A 27,784-nucleotide genomic window follows, 5' to 3' on the forward strand; every position below is an offset into this window, starting at 1 on the left:
TTAATTAGCAATCTCGTTGTGCGAGGCCCCTTGGGGAAGAGTGACCATAATATGGTGGAATTCTGCATTAGGATGGAAAATGAAACAGTTAATTCAGAGACCATGGTCCAGAACTTAAAGAAGGCTAACTTTGAAGGTATGAGGCATGAATTGGCTAGGATAGATTGGCGAATGATAGTTAAGGGGTTGACTGTGGATGGGCAATGGCAGACATTTAGAGACCGCATGGATGAACTACAACAATTGCACATTCCTGTCTGGCGTAAAAATAAAAAAGGGAAGGTGGCTCAACCGTGGCTATCAAGGGAAATCAGGGATAGTATTAAAGCCAAGGAAGTGGCATACAAATTGGCCAGAAATAGCAGCGAACCCGGGGACTGGGAGAAATTTAGAACTCAGCAGAGGAGGACAAAGGGTTTGATTAGGGCAGGGAAAATGGAGTACGAGAAGAAGCTTGCAGGGAACATTAAGACGGATTGCAAAAGTTTCTATAGATATGTAAAGAGAAAAAGGTTAGTAAAGACAAACGTAGGTCCCCTGCAGTCAGAATCAGGGGAAGTCATAACGGGGAACAAAGAAATGGCGGACCAATTGAACAAGTACTTTGGTTCGGTATTCAATAAGGAGGACACAAACAACCTTCCGGATATAAAAGGGGTCAGAGGGTCTAGTAAGGAGGAGGAACTGAGGGAAATCCTTATTAGTCAGGAAATTGTGTTGGGGAAATTGATGGGATTGAAGGCCGATAAATCCCCAGGGCCTGATGGACTGCATCCCAGAGTACTTAAGGAGGTGGCCTTGGAAATAGCGGATGCATTGACAGTCATTTTCCAACATTCCATTGACTCTGGATCAGTTCCTATAGAGTGGAGGGTAGCCAATGTAACCCCACTTTTTAAAAAAGGAGGGAGAGAGAAAACAGGGAATTATAGACCGGTCAGCCTGACATCGATAGTGGGTAAAATGATGGAATCAATTATTAAGGATATCATAGCAGCGCATTTGGAAAAAGGTGTGACATGATAGGTCCAAGTCAGCATGGATTTGTGAAAGGGAAATCATGCTTGACAAATCTTCTGGAATTTTTTGAGGATGTTTCCAGTAGAGTGGACAAGGGAGAACCAGTTGATGTGGTATATTTGGACTTTCAGAAGGCTTTCGACAAGGTCCCACACAAGAGATTAATGTGCAAAGTTAAAGCACATGGGATTGGGGGTAGTGTGCTGACATGGATTGAGAAATGGTTGTCAGACAGGAAGCAAAGAGTAGGAGTAAATGGGGACTTTTCAGAATGGCAGGCAGTGACTAGTGGGGTACCGCAAGGTTCTGTGCTGGGGCCCCAGCTGTTTATACTGTACATTAATGATTTAGACGAGGGGATTAAATGTAGTATCTCCAAATTTGCGGATGACACTAAGTTGGGTGGCAGTGTGAGCTGCGAGGAGGATGCTATGAGGCTGCAGAGCGACTTGGATAGGTTAGGTGAGTGGGCAAATGCATGGCAGATGAAGTATAATGTGGATAAATGTGAGGTTATCCACTTTGGTGGTAAAAACAGAGAGACAGACTATTATCTGAATGGTGACAGATTAGGAAAAGGGGAGGTGCAACGAGACCTGGGTGTCATGGTACATCAGTCATTGAAGGTTGGCATGCAGGTACAGCAGGCGGTTAAGAAAGCAAATGGCATGTTGGCCTTCATAGCGAGGGGATTTGAATACAGGGGCAGGGAGGTGTTGCTACAGTTGTACAGGGCCTTGGTGAGGCCACACCTGGAGTATTGTGTACAGTTTTGGTCTCCTAACCTGAGGAAGGACATTCTTGCTATTGAGGGAGTGCAGCGAAGGTTCACCAGACTGATTCCCGGGATGGCGGGACTGACCAATCAAGAAAGACTGGATCAACTGGGCTTATATTCACTGGAGTTCAGAAGAATGAGAGGGGACCTCATCGAAACATTTAAAATTCTGACGGGGTTAGACAGGTTAGATGCAGGAAGAATGTTCCCAATGTTGGGGAAGTCCAGAACCAGGGGACACAGTCTAAGGATAAGGGGTAAGCCATTTAGGATCGAGATGAGGAGAAACTTCTTCACCCAGAGAGTGATGAACCTGTGGAATTCTCTGCCACAGAAGGTTGTTGAGGCCAATTCACTAAATATATTCAAAAAGGAGTTAGATGAAGTCCTGACTACGAGGAGGATCAAGGGGTATGGCGAGAAAGCAGGAATGGGGTACTGAAGTTGCATGTTCAGCCATGAACTCATTGAATGCCGGTGCAGGCTAGAAGGGCCGAATGGCCTACTCCTGCACCTATTTTCTATGTTTCTATGTTTCTATGTAGGCCTAGTCTACTCAATCTATCCTCATAGGACAACCCCCCAGGACAAAGACTGGTGAGGAAGATTAACATTCCAGGATGTGCAATTTTGAAATGTGATTGAACCACCACAAGATACAGACTCAATCGATGAAGTGGGGGGAGGGAAAGGGCCCTAGGAGAAATGGATGAAAGCATGTTATCTATGACTATGAGGCACGTTGACAGATACATTCATGAGAACAAATTTGCATGCGATAAAAAGAATCAAACTGCGAGTAAAGAATGAAAGATTTGCATTTATGTCACACCTTAAGATTTATCTAAGAAATGTGTCAGATTGCTAGTGATATAACTGGTTGTTACTTCGCTAAATGTGGCAGCCATTTAAGCGCATAACAAGACACCACAGATGTAACACCTGCCCTTTTACCTCCTCCCTTCCCATTATCCAGGGCCCCAAATATTCCTTTCAGGTGAAACAGCGATTTTCTTGTATTTCTTTCAATTTAGTATACTGTATTCGCTGCTCATGATGTGGTCTCCTTTACACCGGGGAGATCAAGCGTAGATTGGGTGAGCGCTTTGCGGAGCAACTCCATTCAGTCCGCAAGTGTGACCCTGAGCTTCCGGTCGCCTGTCACTTTAATTCCCCGCTCCACTCCCACTCTGACCTCGCCATCCTCGGTCTCCTACACTGTTGCAATGAAGCTCAATGCAAGCTCGAGGAACAGCACCTCATCTTTCGTTTCGGCACTTTACTGCCTTCTGGACTCAAGATCGAGTTCACCAATTTCAGAGCGTAACCGCTGCCAATCTTTGGCTCCCTCCCCCACCGCCGCCCCCCCCCCCCCTCACCCCCCCACACACACACTCTGAGCCTCTTTCTTTCTTTTTTTCTCCTTATTTCTAATGGCAGTTGGTCATAATCCCACCATTCATACCCTATCTTGACTAATGTATTTCTAACTCCTGGCATTACCATTTGAATTGGGCTATCATCCATTTTGTCTCTGTAATCTCTCCTGTCTTCCAACCGATCACAGACTTTCCCTTTTGTTCTTTCTTCCTCTCCCCCTTTCAGTTCTTGTTAAGAATCGGTTCTTTCTGAACACTCTCCAGTTCTGACGGAGGGTCACTGACCTGAAACGTTAACTCTGCTTCCTCTCCACAGTTGCTGCCTGACCCGCTGAGATTTCCAGCAATTTCTGTTTTTATTCCAGATTCTAGCTTCTGCAGTATTTTGCTTTTTTTTTAAGAGCTATTTTCTGTTAGTCTGAACCCTACAAAATGTATCTGATCGAATTGTTCACCTACCTTTTATCATTCCAGATCCTAATGGATCTGCTCTGGATGCCCAGTCAGCTGTGGCTCAGTGGGCAGCGCTCTCGCTCACCTCTGAGTCAGTGGGTCGTGTGTTCAAGTCCCACTCCAGAGACTTAAACACAAAAGGCCAAGCTGACACTCCCTGTGCAGTGCTGAGGGAGTGCTGCATTGTCGGAGCTGCTGTCTTTCAGATGAGACGTTAAACCGAGGCCCCGTCTGCTCTCTCAGGTGGATGTAAAAGATCCCATGGCACTATTTCAAAGTAGAGCAGGGGAGTTATGCCCGGTGTCCTGGGTCAAGATTTATCCCTCAATCAACATCATAAAAAAAGAACAGATGATCTGGTCATTTATCTAATTGCTGTTTGTGGGAGCTTGCTGTGCACAAAATGGCTGCCGCATTTCCTACATTACAACAGTGATGATACTTCAAAAGTGCTTGGCTGTCAAGTGCTTTGGGACATCCGGTGGTTGTGAAAGGCGCAATATAAAGACTTTATTTTGTTCTCTCTTTCCAGCATCTTCAGTATTTTGTTAATTTTATAAGAACTGCCTTTAGTTGGCGTATTGAGTTCTGGGCACCCAATTATAGGAGGAATGGTAGATCCATGGAAACAGGTCACCGGGGAATGGTACTAGGAATGAGAGGTACCTGTTTTGAAGAAACATTTGAAAATTGGGCATTTCTCCGTCGACCTGCAACGTTACCTCGGTTTCTCTCTCCACAGATGCTGCCTGACCCGCTGAGTATTTCCAGCGCTGACTATTTTAATTTTAGATTTCCAACATCCGCAGTATTTTGCTTTTGCCCCATTAACCGTCGCTGTTCTAGATATTCTTCCCCCAAAAGGCTGTGAATGCGGGGGTCAATTGAAATTTCCAATTTTTTTTTTTATTCGTTCATGGGCCAGCATTTATTGCCCATCTCTAATTTCCCTTGAGAAGGCAGTGGATGCGATTAATCAATTTTTATTGGTGAGGATATCAAGGGATACGGAGTAAATCAGTCATGACCTAACGGAATGCAGAACAGGCTTGAGTGGCAGAATGGCCTCTTCCTGTTCCAAGTTCTTCAAAATATAAGCTTTTCTCCCTGACTGTAAAGTGCTTTGAGATGCCCTGAGCACTGCACTGGGAGTCCCTGGTATCTGTAATGTATTTGCTTCATGGGTTCTTTGCTTAAGAATTCATAGCAACACATTGCTGTTAAGAATTGGTTTATTAAAAAAGGTTTAACAATCACACTACACATTACCAGTTCATCTACTAGGCTCACAATCATCTGTCTCATCGTGGAACCCCTGAACCCAACTGGCTGGGATTTTATTGAGTCTTGTGAACATCACGTGACTGGTTAAGCCACTCACAACTCAACAGCTCTACAAGCCTGTGAGCATACAAACCTTGTCTCCGCAAGATCCTGCAAATCCCGTGGGGGGATAGACGCAGCAACATCAGTGTCCTCGATCAGGCCAACATCCCCAGTATTGAAGCACTGACCACACTCAACCAGCTCCGTTGGGCGGGCCACATTGTTTGCATGCTGGACACAAGACTGCCAAAGCAAGCGAACCCCAGTTGGGCAGAGGAAACACTTCAAGGACACCCTCAAAGCCTACTGGATAAAGTGCAACATCCCCATCAGCACCTGGGAGTCCCTGTCCAAAGACCACCCTAAGTGGAGGAAGAGCATCCGGGAGGGCACTGAGCACCTCAAGTCTCGTTGCCGAGAGCATGCAGAAAACAAGCACAGGCAGCGGAAGGATTGCAGCAAATCAGACTCCCCACCCACCCTTTCCTTCAACGACTGTCTGTCCCACCTGTGATAGAGATTGTAATTCCCATATTGGACTGTACAGTCACCTGAGAACTCACTTTTAGAGTGGAAGCAAGTCTTCCTCGATTTCGAGGGACTGCCTATGATGATGATGATGACAAACCTGTGAGCATCCTCATAGGTGCATACATTACAATATCGTTCTTCGATGCATGACTTTCCAATCATAAAGACTGCTGAAATTTCCTCCAATGCCCGAGATTCCTTGCTGGGGACACCAAGTGGGAAAATTCCTCTCTACACCTTTATCATCAATGCAAAACAATGCCCATCTTGCACTAACATGATAATTGTGGTGTAACTGTGGCCTTAAATAATGGCTGATACAACCTGAACTCGGGAGCAAAAGTTGATTGAGCTGACATTAAGAAAAGCAATGAACCAAATGACAGATATTGCAAACAATGCAGTTCCTCATTCTCCACCGACCAATTTGTTTTTCCATTCAATGGACAACAAAGAAAACAAGCACATTTTCCTTTTCAAATTGAAGCAGGTGCTCTAATTAAAATGTCAAATAATTGCGTAGAATGTACAGCTCAGAAACAGGCCATTCAACGTCAACTGGTCCGTGCCAGTGTTTATGCTCCACCTGAACCTCCTCCCACCCCTCTTCATCTCACCCGTCAGCAATTCCTTCTATTCCTTTCTCCCTCATGTGTTTATCTAGCTTCCCCTTAAATGCATCGATACTATTTGCCTCAACCACTCCCTGTGGTAGTGAGTTCCACATTCTCACCACTCTGGGTAACAAGGTTTCTCCTGAATTCTGTGGGGTGTTCGTTTTCCTCTCTATTTTGATTCATAGACCTTGGGAATTACAGGAAGGACTCCACGCAATGCAAAGTTTAGGCTTAAACCCAACTGTTAGATTTATTACACAAAAAACAACTCAAAATTACAGAACAAGACTTCTTTGAGATTTATCGAAGACATACAATCACCCATCCAACCAATTGCTGCTGTTGTCGATTGTAGGCTCGTGGAGCAAGAGGAGGTGTTGGGTTCCAGCTGTTTGTTTCTCTGCTTGTCTCTCTTCCTGCTTGTGTTTCCTTCTCATCGTCTCTCTCTTCTTGGTCTTCTTTCCGTTTTCCCCTTCAGGGTCGTTGTTCCTATGACCTGTTGTTCTGAGATGTTTCTTCGACCTGTTGTTCTGAGGTGTTTTACTTCTGTGAGCTTCTTCATATATATCCATTCAATTATACAAGTCTCCTGCTGGGCTGCTTTCAGTTAATGCATCTGGATCTGTTTGGATGGCCACAATTCGCATCTCGTTCTGTGCACGGAATCAACAGGGCCTAAGATAACCCCTTATCTTTTGTGCCTCGCTATCCAAAAATGCACGCCTTGTGGGATCCTTTGTGGTCCTGGATTTTCGCAGACTTGTAGTCTCCATAGAGAACTGGTTTTCCCCTTCCGGCCAATTAATCCATGGGCTTCTTTGCTTGATTTTATCAAAACCCTTTGTCTCGATGTTAATCGGATTTCGCTCCTGACTGCAGAAATTGCATTAATCAGTCATTAACCTGCCCCAGGCTGGTGCTCTTCTCCCGCCCAACAGTCCCCCAGGTTTTTGTTTAAATCATTTCAGTCCGTGGCCTCTTGCTGTGCCCTGATCAGAAAACATATAACCCTTACAATTCTTTAGTAGATTGATTAGTGACTATCTTATATTTATGACCCTCTAGTTTTGGACTCCGCCACAAGTGGAAACATTTTCTCTACGTCTACCCGATCAAACCCCTTCATATTTTTGAAAGACCTCTATCAGGTTACCTCTCAGCCTTCTCTTTTCTAGAGAGAAGTGTCCACCAAGCCTTTTCAAATTTTCCTGATTGTTTTAACCTCTCAGTTCTGGTATCATCCTTGTATATCTTTTTGGCACTTCTCCAGTGCCTCTATATCCTTGTTATAATGTGAAGACCAGAATTGTGCACAGTACTCCAAGTGTAGTCTCACCAAGGTTCTGTACAAGTTTAGCATAACTTTCCTGTTTTTCAATTCTATCTCTCTTGAAATCCCTCTTAGTTTGCATTTGTTATAGCCTTATTAACCTGCATTGGTGCTTTTAATGAGTTGTGAATTTGTACCTCTAGATCCCTTTGCCCCTTTACCCCATTTAGACTCTGAGGGGGAGAAATTTTGGACCACCCCATTTGGGGCGATAACTTTTGAAAGTTGAAAAAATTAGCGTCAGGCGCTAATGATTTTCAGCTTTCTGTAAATGCGGTGTTAGTGGAATGGTAAATCAAGCGTTTCACTTCTGTCCTGGAGCGCTAAAGGATGTAGGCAGGGTGGTGGTGGTGCAGCTCTGCCTTGTTCCGAGGCTCCTCCCCTCCCTTAAAGAGAAGGGCCATCGCTGCAGGCTTTGCATTGGGACCAGTGAGCTGGTCATCCGACGGCAGCTGCGATCCAGCCCGATAAGCCCCAAGCACTGCAGCAGAGTGCTGGGCTCATCAATCACAGCCCAGGAGAATTTTAAAAAATTGTAAAAAACCCTTTCAGAGATTTTGGTAGTTAGCTCGGCCATCTCGCCTTTAAGCACCCGGCCTCCCGATCAATGCCTCCCTTAAAAAGGGAGAAAGGGATAGACCGAGTAATTACAGGCCAGTCAGCCTAACCTCAGTGGTGGGAAAATTATTGGAAAAAATCCTGAGGGAGAGGATAAATCTTCATTTGGAAAGACATGCATTAATCAAGGACAGTCAGCATGGATTTGTTCAGGGAAGGTCAAGTCTGACTAATTTAATTGAATTTTTCGAGGAGGTAACCAGGAGGGTCGATGAGGGATGTAGTATATATGGATTTTAGCAAAGCTTTTGATAAGGTCCCACATGGCAGACTGGTCACGAAAGTAAAAGTGATTCAAAATTGGCTCGGAGGCAGGAAGCAAAGGGTAATGGTTGATGAATGTTTTTGTGACTGGACGGCTGTATCCAGTGGGGTTCCGCAGGGCTCAGTGCTGGGTCCCTTGCTTTTTGTGGTATATATCAATGACTTGGACTTAAATGTTGGGGGTATGATTAAGAAGTTTGCAGATGACACTAAAATCAGCTGTGTGGTTGATAATGAAGAAGAAAGCTGCGGATTGCAGGAAGATATCAATGTACTGGTCAGGTGGGCAGAACAGTGACAAATGGAATTCAATTCGGATAAGTGTGAGGTAATACATTTGGGGAGGTCTAACAAGGCAAGGGAATACATGTTAAATATTACGACACTGAAAAGTGTGGGGCAACAAAGGGACCTTGGAGTGCAGGTCCACAAATCCTTAAAGGTATCAGGCCTGGTAGATAAGGTGGTTAAGAAGGCATATGGAATATTTGCCTTTATTAGTCGATGCATGGATTACAAGAGCAAGGAGGTTATGCTTGAACTGTATAAAACACTGGTTAGGCTGCAACTGGAGTACTGTGTGCAGTTCTGGTCACCTTATTGCAAGAAAGATGTGATTGCATTGGAAAGGGTGCAGAGGAGATTTACAAGAACGTTGCCTGGAGTGGAGAAGTTTGGTTATGAGGAAAGATTGGAGATGCTGTGTCTGTTTTCTTTGGAACAGAGGGGGCTGAGCGGAGACCTGATTGAGGTGTATAAAACTATGAGGGGCCTGAATAGAGTGGATAGGAAGGATCTGTTTCCCTTGGTGGAGGGGTCAACAATCAGGGGACATAGAATTAAAATAATTGGGAGAGGTTTAGAGGGGATATGAGGGGAAATGTTTTCACCCAGAGGGTGGTGGGGGTCTAGAACTCACTGCCTGAAAGGGTGGTAGAGGCAGAAACCCTCACCACATTTAAAAAATATTTCGATGTGCACTTGAGGTGCCGTAACCTACAGGGTTACGGATCAAGAGCTGGAAAGTGGGATTAGGCTGGATAGCTCTTGGTCGACCGGCACGGACACGATGGGCCGAAATGGCCTCCTACCGTGCTGTAAATTTCTATGGGCCAGACATTCGGCTTCATTGTCGGCGATTTTCTCAGCGTTACAGCTGGTTTTTCGTCCGGCGAGAGTTTTTTCCTTGGTATCGCCCACACCTGAAGTCGCCCGCCGGGACCAAAGCGCCCACATGCAACGCCGAGAATAACCGCCAGGGCGTAAGTTTGGGCTCCACCATCGATATCCAGATCGCCGAGAGACGTGCCCTGTAAAAGCTGCTGTAAGGGTATGGGGGGGAACCCTGCAAAGAAAGGTAAGTTAAAGGTTATTTAATTTTTTTTTTTATTTTACCACAGCGATTAGAGTTAAAATCTGTTGGGAATACTTTTATGTGTTTATTTTTTTTATTAATGAAATTAATTTTTTTAACGTTTTCCCCCCTCCTTAGGCCCAACCGCAGCCTCGGACTAAATTTTTCTACTTACCGTCCATTCCGGTAACGACCGCCCATTTGTCTAACTTTGCACTTACCCGCCGAGAAAACCGTCGAGAATGAGTGTTCAACGCCCATTTTCTCGCCAGGCGATCAGTTCTATTTACTTTTTACTTCAAAATGGAAATTCTCTCCTGATTTTTTCGCTGAACGTTAGCAATCCTTTGCAGCGGGCAATCAGGCATTGAGGGCCTTTATGGAACGTCTGGCCCTGTCATTCTATGATTCCATGCCGCAGCCGGTGTTTTCACCCGGCGATGCTGCAGAGGGCAGAACCAAAGTTCGTGTCCGGGGCGCTTCCATGGCAATGCGCGCGGAAATGACTTCACGATCTCCGGACGCAGGGGATTGGGTCACAACATCTTACCACCGCCAATAACCTCCCGCCGAAGTTCACGGGAGTTGCTCATCTCGCCTCGCCCGGTCGGTAAATCGTTAGCACCCCGTTAGGGCCAACCGGAGGCGATAACAGGAGGCGCTAATGAGGGCAATTTCTAGGCCTTATTTTCCAAGGTTTCCTTATTCCTCCTACCAAAATACACCACCTCACACTTATCTATATTGAAATTTATTCTGAAAATAGCAAATAATTTAAGAGGTAACGAAAGTGAATGCAGTTGTTTAATTTCTGGTGGTGTTGAGGGATAAGCTTTGGACAGGAGAACTCCCTTGCTCCTTTGCAATAAGATTTTCTTCACCCACCAGAACAGGCAAACAGGGCCTCGATGCAACTTCACATCTGAAAGACGGCACCTTCGACAGTGCAGCACGGAAATGTCACCAGGCAATTTTATTTTTTAATTACTGGTCAATCTCCGGTGGTTTTGAGAGTCAAACCCAATGTAGTTCTCAGGAGAAGTTATGTTTGAAGGTGGGAAGGTAATTGGAACGAAAGAACTTGCATTTTTATAGCGCCTTTCACAACTTTACGGTGTCCCAAAGCACTCTGCAGCCAATGAAGTACTTTTAATGCACAGCCATTGTGTTCTTGTCGGGAAATGCGAAAGCCAGTTTGTGCACAGTAAGATCCCACAGGTAGCGAGTGGAGTATGGCTTGAACCTATAACCTCCAGGCTTGCTTTCTTCAATGATCTCTCTGCTGACTTTCCATCTTTCACCTTCTCTCAAGCCCACACAATGCCCATTCGCCCACCTGACCCATCCTCACCGTGTTGCACTGCTCCCCTGTGCCCCAACACCTTGAATTTAAAATCCTTGTTGTCAGTCTCAAATTTCTCCATACCAGGCATCACCTGCATAGAGTGGATGTGTAGTCACTGTTGTAATGTAGGAAACGCGGCAGCCCATTTTCACACAGCAATGAAATAAATTATCTGATTATCTGCTTCAATGATGTTGGTTGAGGGATCAATATTGACCAGGACACCAGGGAGAACTCCCCTGCTCTTCTTCAAAAAAGTGGCATGGGATCTTTTACACCCGAGAAGGCAGACGGGGCCCTCAGTTTAACATCTCATTCTCATCCTTATTTTCAAATCCCTCCATGGCCTCGCCCCTCCCTATCTCTGTAATCTCCTCCAGCCCCACAACCCCTGAGATGTCACGCTCCTCTAATTCTGCCCTCTTGAGTATCCCTGATTATAATCACTCAGCCATCAGTGGCTGTGCCTCCTGTTGCCTGGGCCCCAAGCTCTGGAACTCCCTGCCTAAACCTCTCCGCCTCTCTACCTCTCTTTCCTCCTTCAAGACGCTCCTTAAAACCTATCTCTTTGATCAAGCTTTTGGTCACCTGCGCTAAATTCTACTTATGCGGCTCGGTGTCAATTTTTTAAACTCATAACACTCCTGTGAAGCGCCTTGGGACGGTTCACTACATTAAAGGCCCTATATAAATACAAGTTGTTGTTGTTGTTGTTGTTGTTGAAAGACAGTAAAATGCTGACAGTGCAGCACCCTCAGTAATGAAGTGTTAGCGTAGATTACGTGTTCTCTGAAGGGAGATGTGAACCCATAGATGGGGTACAATGGCATAGTGGTTATTTTACTGGATTGGTATTCTGGAGAAACCTATCATGGTAGTTTGAGAATTTGAATTCAGTTTTAAAAATTCATCTCAGTAAAAGTGACCATGGAGCTGTCGAATTGTCATAAGATCCCAATTGGTTCACTACATTTCTTTAATGGACTAAACTTTCCGTCCTGGCCTATATGTGACTCCAGTCCCAACCACCAATGTGGTTGAATTATGACTGCCCTCTGAAGTGGCACTAGCAAGATGCTCAGTTGTATCAAACACCCAGGGGTGACCTCGCCAGCAATATCCACAGCATTGTAATGTATGCACCTGTATGCTCACAGGTTTATAGAGCTGGCTTCCGTGCTTACATCCGGGCCAGGGTGTCCCTAGAGATGGAGCACGCGGTGTCCACCGATACGCTCGCGGCCTTCCACGAGAGGTGGGCGCCGGAGGGACTGGAGTGCATTATCACCCCCGCAACCAAATTTTAATTTGATTTTATATGTTTTAAAGTTTAATTTGTTTTAATTGTCGGTTTTAGTGTCCCCCTTCCCTTTTATAGGGGGCACTTGTAAATTTATGCTTTTAGTGCCTCCAAAAAACCCCCCAAAAAACCCACAAAAAATCCCACAATAAAAAACAAAAAAAGGGCACTTGTTTGAAAGTGTTTGGAGTGTCCCCCAAATCAGGGGGCACTTGAGTTAATGTTTATTTTCTCCAATCAAAAGAGTTATAGAGCTGACACCAGAAAAGTTTTTGGAGTGTGCCCCCGCCCCCTTTAATAAGGAGGCACTTGATTATTGGCGTCTACAAAAATAGTTATAGAGCTGTTGAAGTCCGTGTTCCATGTTTTTATGTTGAATGTGTGAGATTGCAGCCCCTATTCCACTATTTAAAGGGGCTGCTTCTCAAATTTTGTTTGCACTTCAGTCCTACATTCCTGATCTTTGGGCACCCTGTGTGGAGGGGAGCGGGTAGGTCCAAGGGCCTCCTCGTAGGACTGCACCTGGGCACGGCCAAGGGTGCCATCAGCCGGTCCAGGCAGCGGGCGGTTGAGGGGGTTGTTCAGCCTGACTGCCTGCCTCTCTTCCACGGTTACATCCGAGCCAGGGCGTCGCTGGAGATGGAGCACACGGTGTCCACCGATACGCTCGCGGCCTTCCGCGAGAGATGGGCACTGGAGGGACTGGAGTGCATCATCACCCCGGCAACCAAATTTTAATTTTATTTTATATGTTTTAAAGTTTAATTTGTTTTATTGCCGGGTTTTAGTGTCCCCCTCACCTTTTATAGGGGGCACTTGTATATATTTCTGTTTTAGTGCCAAAAAAACCCCAAAAAAACACAAAAAATATCACAAAAAAAAGGCACTTGTAAACTGTTTGGATTGTCCACCCCTTTAATAAGGGGGCACTTGATTTAATGTTTATTTATTTAGAGCTGGCACCAGAAAAGTTTTTGGAGTGTGCCCCCCCAACCCCCCCTTTAATAAGGAGGCACATAATTATTGGTGTCTACAAAAATAGTTGTAGAGCTGTTCCATATTTATGTTGAATGTGTGAGGTTACAGCCCCTCTTCCAATATTTGAAGGGGCTGCTCCTCAAATTCTGGCTGCACTTCAGTCACACACTTCTGATCTTTGGGTATCCTGTGCGGAGGGGAGCGGGCAGGTCAGAAGGCCTCCTCGTAGGACTGCTCCTGGGCATGGCCAAGGTGGCCATCAACCGGTCCAGGCAGCAGGTGGTCGAGGGGGTCATTCAGCTCGACTGCCTGCCTCTCTTCCGCGGTTACATCCGAGCCAGGGTGTCCTTGGAGATGGAGCACGCAGTGTCCACCGGTACGCTCGCGGCCTTCCGCGAGAGGTGGGTGCCGGAGGGACTGGAGTGCATCATCACCCTTGGCAATCAAATTTTAATTTGACCATTTAATGTTTAAAGTCTAATTTGTTTAATTGTTGGTTTCAGTGCCCCCCCCCCCCCCCTTTAATCAGGGGCACTTGATTTAATGATTTATTGTTTTACAGTTTTACAAATACAACAAAATAGTTGTAGAGCTGTTGAGTTGTGAGTGGCTTAGCCAGTCACATGATGTTCAAAAGACTCAATAAAACCCCAGCCAGTTGAGTTCAGGGGATCTATGATAAGGCAGGTGGTTGTGAGCCTAGTGGATGAATTGGTAATGTGTAGCTTGATAGTTAAGCTTTTGCTAATTAACCAACTAGTTTTAAATACAATGCGTTGCTATGAATTCTTAAGCAAAGAACCCATGAAGCAAATACATTACAAACCAGAGAATAGGATAAATGTAGTTCATCCATTTCTGGTGGTGTTGGTTGAGGGATAAGCTTGGGCCAGGATACTGGGAGAACTCCCTAGGTGCTATGCACTGAGATCCGCTTCATCCAACTGAACAGGCAGACAGTTTAACTTTACATCTTAAAGACGGCACCTCCGACAGCACAGCACTGAAATGTCAGCCTTGATCATGAAATAAATTCTTGGCTCGAGACTTAAACTTGTAACCCACTGTCAGAGAGAACTATCTCTGATCCAAGCTCCCACTTGAAAGAGGTTATGAATTGCTCGAAATTTATCCCCAGGGTGAGGTACAGAACAACACTTGTGTTTGCTGTGAGTAACTAGTGGAGCAGATCATTGATAATCTTACAGCGATCAACATACTTAATTTCAGAACTGGAGCCGATTAAATACATGGAGCAAATTACTGAATTATGTAGATGGAAGGGAACTTAAATATCAGGAAATAACATACTGTCCCTATTCACAGTTACACTAAATCATCATTTCATTTTCAAACAATGCAAGATTTTAGAAGAATCTCGAACAATTGACAAATCTATGTCACTTGTTAATTGTCAGAAAGCCTTACCTGATTGGTACCATACCTGAAAGCCTTACCTGTTTCACAGATTTCAGCCGTGGCTCAGTGGGTACTACTCTCACCTTGGAGTCAAAAGGTTGTGGGTTCCAATCCCATTTCAGGGACTTGAGCAGAAAAATTTAGGCTGACACGCCCAGTGCAGTGCTGAGCGAGTGCTGTACTGTTGGAGGTGCTGTCTTTCAGATGAGATGTAAACCGTCTGCTCACTCAGGTGGACATAAATGATCCTATGGCACTATTTCAAAGAAGAGCAGCGAAGTTATCCCTGGAGTCCTGGCAAATATTTATACCTCAATTAACATAACAAAAACAGATTATCTGGTCATTATCACATTGCTGTTTGTGGGAGCTTGCTGTGCGCAAATCGGCTGCTGCATTTCCTACATTACAACAGTGACTACACGCTAAAAGTGCTTCATTGGCTATGGAGCGCTTTGGGAAGTCAAGTCTCTCTTGCAATGAACCTGCCAGGGTCACATTAATAGCAAAAACATTACAAGGGGTTATTGATAGTAAACCTACTGGACATGGACTCTCTGCTTTATGAAGTATACTGGTTGATAGAGTTCTCTGAGGAGTGTATCGATGTAGCAAAGCCATTGTTTTGGGCCCATCCCTACTTACCCATGAAGGTGGTGGTCATGGGCCTTCATCCTTGAAGAAAAGTGTTTTGATACAACTCACTTCAGATTCAACCCGTTTGGTGTGGGACTGGAGTTACATAGAGGCCCAGACTGGGCAAGGACGGCAGATTTCCTTCACTAAAAAGGACAATAATGAACCAGTTGGGTTTTTTAATGACAGGGTTCATGGTCATCGTTAACAGCATTTTATTATTAAAACTAATACCTCAAACTGCCACGGTGGGATCTGAACTCGCATTCTCGGGATTGTTCGTCTGGCAACACTACCACCATCCCACCATCAGCATGGATAGCCAACAGAGAGTTCATGGAGATTATTTGAACTGGGGGGGCGGATGTGGGGGTCGGGGGCGGGGGGTGGAGGGGGGAGATGATGTGAACATTGGCCAGGTTATATAATGGGCGGACAATCTGCTCCCTCACATTAATACTCGGGAGGTGATGTTAAAAACTCCCCTCGTTGTCTCCAGTTTTCACATTTTCTCCTTGGGTGCTCCTCGCCCTGCTGAAAGCTCAAGCTAACTGCGTGTGGGGACTAACATCCACGCTTCAGGAAAATCAGGCACGCCACTCCAATAGTGGATTGTGGTTCTGCCCACCTAAAGCATGAGTCCGTTCCACGCAAGAGGAAGAAGGTCTGCCCATCATAGTTCCGTTCCACGACGGAAAGAAAGCGTAGGCTTCGGCCCTGGCCAGCATCCATCCCTGAACCAAACCAAAGGAGCCGCTCAGTCCTCCCATTACTGGTTGTGGGATTTCGGTCATGAGAAATCTGCCGAAGCAATGTCGCACTTGTGTGAAGTACTTTGAGATGCTTTACGGAGACTCCATAAGGTGCCAGATAATGCAAGTTCTTCCTTTATTGGACATCTGGCCCAACCTCTAATATAAACCTAAGTAAATATAGATGTGAACGGCTGAGCATGAAGATTGATCGCTGATTACTGAGAGCAGTGGCAGTCGCATAATCTTGCTTCTATAATCATAATTTTGTCAGAACTTGCTTCTGTGCTAGAGGCCATTGTCCTGTTAGGTTATGCTAATATTAAAGATTAGTCGGGACAATGGGAGTAGCAAATAGCAAAGACAGGACGGCTACATTCCATGTGAGGTGCTAATATCAGGAATTGGCCAGAACAAAGGAAGCCCCCAACCAGTATCACATTAATAATCTGGGATTGCCTAGGTCACCTTGTTCCTTTTCTAATGTTAAGGCCAGACGTCAGGTTAAACTGATTAACAGTTACGCCATCAAGGTGGCTATTATGTCAAGTCTGGAGGTTTGTTAAGTGTAATGTATGCATGTGTGAGTATGCTCATAGGTTGGTAGAGTGGCATAGCCAGTCGCGTGATGTTCACAATACTCAATAAAACTCCAGCCAGTTGGGTTCAGGGGATCCACGATGAGGCAGGTGGTTGTGAGCCTGATGGATGAACTGGTACAACCTTGCTTTGCTTTATTTAGGCCCAAAGTGCCTGACTCTCAAAATGGCTGGCCTTTTATACCTGAGCAGCACCATGTGTATGCTGCTCAGTGACTTCCAACAATGACGCCATCTCGTGGCTACAAACAGAATGTACATACATGACAATACCCCCCCCCTGAGATCTTATTACAGTTTTTCATAGGTTGAGATGGTCTGGTGCTTTGCACTCAGGTTGACCGTCTGAGTTCGATTCCAGCCTTGGGTGAGTGTGCGGGGTCTGTTGTGGCTGATGGCTGGATGACTGACTTGTTGGAGTTGGAAGTGGACATGTCAGGAATTGCAAGTCCATTTTTATTGAACAGGTCCATGATGGAAATGTCATATTCACTGATGCCCTTGAGTCCCCTGAAGACTGCTGGTAAGTTGGTTGGTCGTCGATGGTTTCTTCGTCCGACTGTTCTGGCTTGTCTGTGTGCCTCAGCTTTGTCTGATCCATGTGTTTCTTGTAAGTTTGCCCATTCTTGAGCTTAATAGCGAATACTGTGTTGCCCTCCTTCGTCTTGGCCGTACCAGCGATCCATTTGGGACTCTGACCATAGTTCAACACATATTCAGGATCATTAGCAGAAATCTCGCATGACACAGTTGCGCGATTGTGGTACCCTTGTTGACTTTGTCTTCTGTTATGCAACATGATTATTTAAATCCGGGTGTACCAGAGATAGCTTGGTCTTAAGACCTCTTTTCATCATGAGTTCAGCAGGCGAGACCCCTGTGAGTGTGTGCGGTCTTGTCCTGTAACTCAGCAGTATGCAGGACAAGCGGGACTGCAGTGACCCTTGAGTTACTCTCCTCATGCTTTGTTTGATCATTTTACTGCAAGTTCAGCTTGTCCATTGGACGCAGACTTGAACTGTGCTGACCTTACATGTTTTATGTCTGAAACTCCTGACTGGTGAAGCACGACCCATTGTCGCTCACCACTATGTCAGGCAGACCATGTGTCGCGAACATGACATTGAGATTCTCTATGGTTGCCGTAGATGTGCTGATTATGCATTCTATCCATTTCGAATAAGCTTCCACCACCACTAAAAACATCTTGCCCAGCAAGGGACCTGTAAAATCTACATGGATCCTGGACCAAGGTTTCGATGGCCACGGCCACAGACTCAGCGACGATTCCGCTGGTGCTTTGCTGAGCTGCATGCAGATGTTGCACTGACGCACACATGCTTCCAGCTCAGAATGAATTCATGGCCACCATACGTGGAACCTGGTGATGGCCTTCATCATAATTATACCAGGATGTGTGCTGTGTAACTCTTGCACAAACTTCTCTCTCCCTTTCTTGGGCATTACAATGCAATTGCCCCACAATATGCAATCTGCTTGAATAGACAGTTCGTCCTTGCGACGAATGGACAGTTTGACCTCTTCGCACATTTGCTTAAGTATGGCAGACCAATCCCCTTTGAGGATGCAACCCTTTACCACCAATAAAATCGGGTCCTTGCTGAGCTTGTTGAGCCGTGACAGGGGTTCCTTCACTCTCAAAAGCATCCCTGATTAATATTAGATCCGCCGGTGGTGGCATTTCCATCTCCAGTATGGGCAACGACAACCAGCTCAAAGCATCAGCACAATTCTCTGTGCCAGGTCTGTGGTGACTGACATAATCATCGGCAGATAATGTCAGCGCCCACCTTTGGATGCGGGATGAAGCGTTGGTATTGATACCTTTGCTCTTGGAAAACAATTAAAAGAGCGGCTTGTGATCGGTCTCTAATTCGAACCTCAGACCGAACAGGTATTGATGCATCACTTTAACACTGTACACACACGTTAATGCTTCTTTATCTATCATGCCGTAGGCTCTTTTTGTTTTAGACAAACTTTTGGATGCTTATGCGACTGGTTGAAGATTCCCCAACTCATTGGCTTGTTGAATTATGCAACCAATTCCATATGATGATGCGTCACAGTCCAAAACTAAACGTTTACATAATGTACCAGCAGCTTATTCAAGCAAAGCATATTGGTGGCTTTCTCGAAAGCTCTGTCTTGCGATGCACCCACACTCATTTGTCGCCTTTTCTCAATAGCATGTGCAGTGGTTCTCGTAAGGTGCTCAATTTAAGTAGGAAGTTACCAAAGTAGTTGAGTAGACTCAGGAACGAACACAGATCTGTCACATTCTCCAGGTTGGGTGCATTCTTGATGGCCTTAGTTTTCACATCAGTAGGTCTGATGCCATCAGCGGCAATTTTCCTCCGGTGCCATGAAGACGCACTTCGAGCTTTTCAGTCTGAGTCCCACTCTATCCAAACGCAGTGGAACCTCTTTCAGGTTGTTCAGATGTTCCTTGGAGTCACGACCGGTGATCAGGATGTCATTTTGGAACACGACGGTTCTGGGAACGGACTTCAGTAGACTTTCCATATTCCTCTGGAATATTGCTGCAGCTGAGCGAATTCCGAAAGGGTACCTGTAGTAAATAAACAGTCCATTGTGCGTGTTAATGCACGTAAGTCTCTTCGACGTCTCAACTGTTATATATGTAAACTTGTATATACTCTGTACAGCCAGGAGAGGGCTCATCCCCTAGAGTCCCAAGGGATCCCATAATCCCTTGGGAGCACAGGTACTTAAGGAGGCCTCACAGGTTGGAGAGGCACTCTGGAGACCTGCACTAAAAGACTAACCTCACAGTATTCAGTCAGACTCTTTCTTCATACATAACAACTGGCGACGAGATACAGATAATGAACCCAAAGATGCAGAGAACAGTGGGCATCCTGGAGAAATTCTCGGAGGGAGATAATTGGGAAACCTTTGTGGAGCGACTCGACCAATACTTCATAGCCAACGAGCTGGAAGGAGAAGCGAACGCTGCCAAACGAAGGGCAATTCTCCTCACCGTCTGCGGGGCACTAACGTATGGCCTAGCAGGACATTGCGAATTTGAAGGAATTTGGATTACATGCTCAGAGACTTTTTTGTACTTGGCATTGGCTATGCAACAGTACTTCACAAACTTTTGAGACCCCAACCTTGAGTAAGGCCATTGAAATAGCCCAGGCGTTCATTGCCACCAGTTACAATACTAAGCAAATCTCTCAGCACACGAGTGCTGCTACTAGTACTTTCAAATCGCAACATACAGGGCAGTCCCCACATGCCTGCAGTTGCACGACCGCAGATGTCTCAGAGTCCACCATCAAGGATGATGAATGCTAGGCCATTAACACCTTATTGGCGCTGCGGGGGTGATCATCGTTTCCATTCATGCCGCTTCAAAGGGTACATTTGCAAGGGCTATGGAACAATGGGACATCTCCAATGCATGTGTAGGCGAGCTGCAAATCCTGTTAATCCTGCAAACCATCATGTTGCAAAGGACGACAGATCCATGGCGGATCATAACGAACCAGAGCCTCAGACCAAGGAGGCAGAGGTATATGGGGTGCACATATTTACCACAAAGTGTCCTCCGATAATGCTGAAGGTTGAACTAAATAGAATCCCGGTGTCGATGGAGCTGGACTCGGGTGCGAGCCAGTCCATCATGAGCAAAAAGACTTTCAAAAAATTGTGGCGCAGCAAAGCCTCAAGGCCAGTCTTAACTCCAATTCGCACGAAACTAAGAACTTACACAAGGAACAGATTCCCGTAATCGGCACTGCTACCATAAAAGTCTCCTACGATGGAGCGGTGCACAAGCTACCACTCTGGGTGGCACTGGGCAATGGTCCCACACTGCTCGGCAGGAGCTGGCTGGGAAAGATACGCTGGAACTGGGACGATGTCCGAGCGCTTTCGCCCACTGACGACACCTCATGTGCCCAGGTCTTAAACAAGTTCCCTTCGCTGTTAGAACCAGGCATCGGGAAATTCCAAGGACCAAAATTGCAGATCCACCTAATTCCAGGGGCGCGACCCATTCATCACAAGGCGTGAGCAGTACCACACATGATGAAAGAAAGGGTAGAGATCGAGCTAGACCGGCTGCAAAGAGAGGGCATCATTTCACCAATCGAATTCAACGAGTGGGCCAGCCCAATCGTCCCAGTCCTCAAGGGAGACGGCACCGTCTGAATCTGTGGCGATTACAAAACAATTATCAATCGTTTCTCCCTGCAGGACCAATACCCAGTACCAAAGGCTGACGACCTCTTTGCCACGCTGGCAGGAGGAAAGATGATCACGAAGCTGGACTTGACTTCAGCCTACATGGTGCAGGAGCTGGAGAAATCATCAAAGGGCCTCACCTGCATCAACACGCACAAAGGTCTTATCATTTATAACAGATGTCCATTTGGAATTCAATCAGCGGCGGCGATATTCCAGAGAAACTTCTAAAGTTTACTGAAGTCGGTCCCGCACATGGTGGTCTTCCAGGACGACATCTTGATTACAGGTCTGGACACCGTCGAGCATCTGCAGAACCTGGAGGAGGTTCTAAGTCGGCTCAACCATGTGGGGCTCAGGTTAAAAGGCTTGAAGTGCATTTTCCTGGTGCCTGAAGTGGAGTTCCTGGGGAGGAGGATTGCGGTAGATGGCATCAGGCCCACCGATTCGAAGATGGAGACGATCGAGAATGAACCGAGGCCACAGAACATGACGGAGCTGTGGTCATTTCTAGGACTCCTGAACTACTTTGGTAACTTCTTACCGGGTCTCAGCACTCTATTAGAACCACTTTATGCCTTACTACGTAAAGGGGACGAATGGGTATGGGGCAAAAGCCAAGAAAATGCCTTTTGTTATAGCTAGAAAATTGTTATGCTCAAACAAATTGCTTGTGTTGTATGATCCATGTAAGCGTTTGGTAATAGCATGTGATGCGTCGTCATATGGCGTTGGCTGTGTATTGCAACAAGCTAATGATTTTGGGAAATTGCAACCGGTTGCTTATGCATCTAAGGCTGAAAGAGCCGACAGCATCATTGAAAAAGAAGCATTAGCATGTGTCTATGGGGTAAAGAAAATGCATCAATATCTGTTTGGATTAAAATTTGAATTGGAAACTGACCATAAGCCACTGATATCCCTGTTTTCCGAGAGTAGGGGGATAAATACAAATGCATCGCCCCGCATCAAGAGATAGGCGCTCACGTTGTCCGCATACAACTATGCCATCCGCCACAGGCCAGGCACAAAAAACTGTGCCGATGCTCTCAGTAGGCTGCCATTGTCCACCACGGGGGTGGAAATGGCCCAGCCCGCAGATTTGGTCATGGTTATGGAAGCATTTGAGAGTGAGCAGTCACCCATCACAGCCCGACAGATTAAAACCTGGATGAGCCAGAATCCCCTTATTGTCCCTAGTCAAAAACTGTGTGCTTCATGGGAACTGGTCCAGTGTCCAGTGTTCTAGTGCAAATGCTGGAAGAGATAAAGCCGTTCCAACGCGCAAAGATGAAATGTCTATACTCGCAGACTGCCTTCTGTGTGGTAATCGGGTAGTGGTTCCCAAGAAGGACAGAGAAACCTTCATCAGTGACCTCCACAGTACCCATCTTTATTAAGATGGAGAGTGAAACAGTTAATTCAGAGACTAGGGTCCTGAACTTAAGGAAAGGTAACTCTGATGGTAAGAGGCGTGAATTGGCTAGACTAGACTAGCCAATGATACTTAAAGCATTGACGGTGGATAGGCAATGGCAAACATTTAAAGATTACATGGATGAACTTCAACAATTGTACATCCCTGTCTGGAGTAAAAATAAAACATGGAAGGTGGCTCAACCGTGGCTAACAAGGGAAATTAAGGATAGTGTTAAATCCAAGGAAGAGGCATTTCAATTGGCCAGAAAAAGCAGCAAACCTGAGGACTGGGAGAAATTTAGAATTCAGCAGAGGAGGACAAAGGGTTTAATTAGGAGGGGGAAAATAGAGTATGAGAGGAAGCTTGCCGGGAACATAAAAACTGACTGCAAAAGTTTCTATAGATATGAGAAGAGAAAAAGATTAGTGAAGACAAACGTAGGTCCCTTGCAGTCACATTGAGGTGAATTTATAATGGGGAACAAAGAAATGGCAGACCAGTTGAACAAATACTTGATTCTGTCTTCACAAAGGAAGACACAAATAACCTTCCGGAAGTACTAGGGGACCGAGGGTCTAGTGAGAAGGAGGAACTGAAGGATATCCTTATTAGGCGGGAAATTGTGTTAGGGAAATTGATAGGATTGAAGGCCGATAAATTCCCGGGGCCTGATAGTCTGCATCCCAAAGTACTTAAGGAAGTGGCCATAGAAATAGTGGATGCATTGGTGATCATTTTCCAACAGTCTATTGACTCTGGATCAGTTCCTATGGACTGGAGAGTAGCTAATGTAACACCACTTTTTTTAAAAAGGAGGGAGAGAGAAAACGGGGAATTATAGACCGGTTAGCCTGACATCAGTAGTGGGGAAAATATTGGAATCAATTATTAAAGATGAAATAGCAGCGCATTTGGAAAGTAGTGACACGATCGGTCCAAGTCAGCATGGATTTATGAAAGGGAAATCATGCTTGACAAATCTTCTGGAATTTTTTGAGGATGTAACTAGTGGAGTGGACAAGGAAGAACCAGTGGATGTGATGTATTTGGACTTTCAAAAGGCTTTTGAAAAGATCCCACACAAGAGATTGGTGTGCAAAATCAAAACACATGGTATTGGAGGTAACGTACTGACGTAGATAGAGAACTGGTTGGCAGACAGGAAGCAGAGAGTCGGGATAAACGGATCTTTTTCAGAATGGCAGGCAGTGACTAGTGGGGAGCTGCAGGGCTCAGTGCTGGGACCCCAGGTCTTTACAAAATACATTAATGATTTAGATAAGGAATTAAGTGAAATATCTCCAAGTTTGCAGGTGACAATAAACTGGATGGTGGTGTGAGCTGTGAGGATGACGTTAAGAGGCTGCAGGGTGACTTGGACAGGTTAGGTGTTTGGACAAATGCATGGCAGATGCAGTATAATGTGGATAAATGTAAGGTTATCCACTTTGGGGGCAAAAACACGAAGGCAGAATATTATCTGAATGGCAGCAGATTAGGAAAAGGGGAGGTGCAACGAGACCTAGGTGTCACGGTTCATCACTCATTAAAAGTTGGCATGCAGGTACAGCAGGTGGTAAAGAAGGCAAATGGTATGTTGGCCTTCATAGCTAGGAGATTTGAGTATAGGAGCAGGGAGGTCTTACTGCAGTTGTATAGGGCCTTGGTGAGACCTCACCTGGAATATTGTGTTCAGTTTTGGTCTCCTAATCTGAGGAAGGACGTTCTTGCTATTGAGCGAGTGCAGCGAAAGGTTCACCAGACTGATTCCCGGGATGACAGGACTGGCATATGAAGAGAGACTGGATTAACTGGGCCTTTATACACTGGAGTTTAGAAGGATGAGAGGGGATCTCATAGAAACATATAAGATTCTGATGGGACTGGACAGGTTAGATGCGGGAAGAATGTTCCTGATGTTGGGGAAGTCCAGAACTAGGGGACATAGTATTGGGATAATGGGTCGGCCATCTAGTACTGAGATAAGGAGAAATTTCTTCACTCAGAGAGTTGTTACCTTGTGGAATTCCCCACCGCAGAGAGTTGTTGATGCCAGTTCATTGGATATATTCAAGAGTGAGTTAGATATGGCCCTTATGGCTAAAGGGATCAAGGGGTATGGCGAGAAAGCAGGAAAGTGGTACTGAGGGAATGATCAGCCATGATCTTATTGAATGGTGGTGCAAGCTTGAAGGGCCAAATGGTCTACTCCTGCACCTATTTTCTATGTTTCTATGTTTCTATGTGCCGCTACAAAGACTATACATGCAAAGACTGCAAAGAGAAAGGGCACTTTCAGAGAATGTGCAGAAAAAGCTTTATTCACCGTGTCACCGAAGAGTTGACTAATCACTCCGACACAGATGAAGATGAAGCTGCTCAACCCCTGGAAGAAGAGTATGGAATTTACACCTGCTCCACCGAAAGTTCTCTGTGGAGGATGGAAGTAGACATCGACGGAGTATCAGTTTCAATGGAGATCGACACAGGGGCGAGCCAGTCTTTGATGAGCCAAATGACCTTTAAAAAAATTTGGATAAATCCCGCCAATCGACCAAAACTGTCTCCTGTCTGAGCGAAGCTGCTCACCTACACCAAAGGTAAAATCCCAGTCTTTGGCAGCATGGACATCTCCCAGGGCAGTGTGATGAACAAACTCCCCCTGTGGATCGTTGTCGGTGATGGTCCAACGCTGCTGGGAAGAAATTGGATAAATCCGGTCCAAGTCGGTCGAAGTGGCGACGGCCTCCGGGCTCCAATAATCGACATCCCACGCAGTCCCGAACATGGATCCATCGCTGCATCTAGAGATCCCACCGTCCAGCTCGACTGTGCCGTGATGCCACCACAACACCGTGGCGAGATCTCCAGGACCGAAAGTCCAAACTTCACCTTCGGGCCAGCGCAGGACTCCAAGAGACAAGCATCGTCGAGAAAAGTGGATTCCCGAGCTCCATGGCCGAACCTAAGGAAGGAAGACCATCACAGCCTACCTGGAGGAGAGCCAGAAGATGGCGGCTGCACCATGAGGAGAAGAGCCTACAATCAAAATGGCTGCGACTAAACCACGAGGGGCATCGTTGGAGGAGTGACACGTGGCAGCGAGCGTCAAATCAGATTGGAAGGCTCCCTTAAAGGCCACTGGGAACCAAAAAAACTTTAAAGGGACAATTTCAACTGAAAGATGACAAGGACTTTAAAACTAAAAATGCAGTTATTGTGATGCCGGAGTAACTGATGTGAAAAATGAAATGAATGCCTGTGTAAGTAAGGTTCAGAACAAACTTGGAATGTCTGATGATTATGATAGAGTGTTCGAAATGACTAATGTAACCATGTATGGTGAGACCATGATACAAAAAAATGATGCAAATGCTGTAATTAACAATATAAAAGTAGTTAATAATGTAGAATCATCTATATATGATCGGAGCCAATGTGTCACATATACAGGTAGGACACTGTTAAAGGACACTGGGTTCTACAGGAATCCCCCTGTGGGAGATCCCCAGGTCCAGCGGGCTACCAGATCATGTAGCCTGGACCTTTGGAACAAATGTGATGCCCCAGGAAGGGCTCACACACATCCAGTGGGAGCAAACCCCCTACAGGAACAGTGGTCAATGGGCAGCTCAGCCATCACCATGGCAACCTGCCCTAGACCGGTCCTACACCCCCTGGCCACCAAGGCCAACACAAGGAGCGAGAGGCCAATACCCTCCAGCTTTCCTGACAAATCCTGGGATGACCAGACTCTCATCCCAAATGGAGGACAAGGAGCCCACATTGTCCTGTGGCCCTGCCCAACACCACACACTTACCCACACCACAGAGTATGTACCCTACCCTCTGCTGCACTTGCTCCCCCACTGAGGGATCCCACAACAGTGACATGCACTTGGTCTATGTGTGATGGGGGGGGGGGCGGAATGTATGAGGCCAGCCTCAAGTACAGGGATCACACCTGGTACCCACACAACCCTCACCACAACCTCCCATATTCCCCGACTGATCACCTCCCCAGGTTATGACAATAAGGACTTAGGGAGGAGTGTTGTTATGCATGCATGCTTGTATTGTTATATGATGTTTGTAACATTGAATGTACCTTTACACTGTACACACCTTACCTGTACACCAGAGGATGCTGCTGCTGGAGACCTAAGGATTACCTGCACACTGCAGGTAACACAGTATAAAAGGGAGCTCACCTCGAGGTATCCTCACTCGAGGAGCTGCAAATAAAGAACTACAGCCTGCACAGTTTGAGTATCATACCCCTGCCTCGTGGAGTCATTAAGTGGTGTCTACATAGATAATAGATGGATTCTTCCGCTGCTCTTCAAGTAAAAAAAAACTTGTCATTCTTCGATGAGAAAATAAATACTCGGCTGCTTTTCATTTCTATTCTGGTTCCCGTCTTCAGGTACTGTCCCCTCTCCTTCAAATCTGCTGTTATCAATCCTCCACCTCAAAAAACCCACCCTTCACCCTCCTCTGTCCTTGCAAACTATCGCCCCATCTCCAACCTCCCCACCTCCCTGTCTCCAACCTCCCTGTCTCCAACCTCCCCGTCTCCAACCTCCCCGTCTCCCTGTCTCCAACCTCCACACCTCCAACCTCCCCCTGTCTCCAAACTCCACACCTCCAACCTCCCCACCTCCAACCTCCACACCTCCCCGTCTCCAGCCTCCCCGTCACCAAACTCCCAGTCTCCAAACTCCCCGTCTAATAAGAACATAAGAATTAGGAACAGGAGTAGGCCATCTAGCCCTTCGAGCCTGCTCCGCCATTCAACAAGATCATGGCTGATCTGGCCGTGGACTCAGCTCCACTTACCCGCTCGCTCCCCGTAACCCTTAATTCCCTTATTGGTTAAAAATCTATCTGTCTGTGACTTGAATACATTCAATGAGCTAGCCTCAACTGCTTCGTTGGGCAGAGAATTCCACAGATTCACAACCCTCTGGGAGAAGAAATTCCTTCTCAACTCGGTTTTAAATTGGCTCCCCCGTATTTTGAGGTTGTGCCCCCTAGTTCTAGTCTCCCCGACCAGTGGAAACAACCTCTCTGCCTCTATCTTGTCTATCCCTTTCATTATTTTAAATGTTTCTATAAGATTCCCCCTCATCCTTCTGAACTCCAACGAGTAAAGACCCAGTCTACTCAATCTATCATCATAAGGTAACCCCCTCATCTCCGGAATCAGCCGAGGGAATCGTCTCTGTACCCTCTCCAAAGCTAGTATATCCTTCCTTAAGTAAGGTGACCAAAACTGCACGCAGTACTCCAGGTGCGGTCTCACCAATACCCGATACAGTTGCAGAAGGACCTCCCTGCTTTTGTACTCCATCCCTCTCGCAATGAAGGCCAACATTCCATTTGCCTTCCTGATTACCTGCTGCACCTGCAAACTAACTTTTTGGGAT

The sequence above is a fragment of the Pristiophorus japonicus genome, chromosome 14 (assembly GCF_044704955.1).
Source record: "Pristiophorus japonicus isolate sPriJap1 chromosome 14, sPriJap1.hap1, whole genome shotgun sequence".
In the NCBI taxonomy this organism is placed as follows: Eukaryota; Metazoa; Chordata; class Chondrichthyes; family Pristiophoridae; genus Pristiophorus; species Pristiophorus japonicus.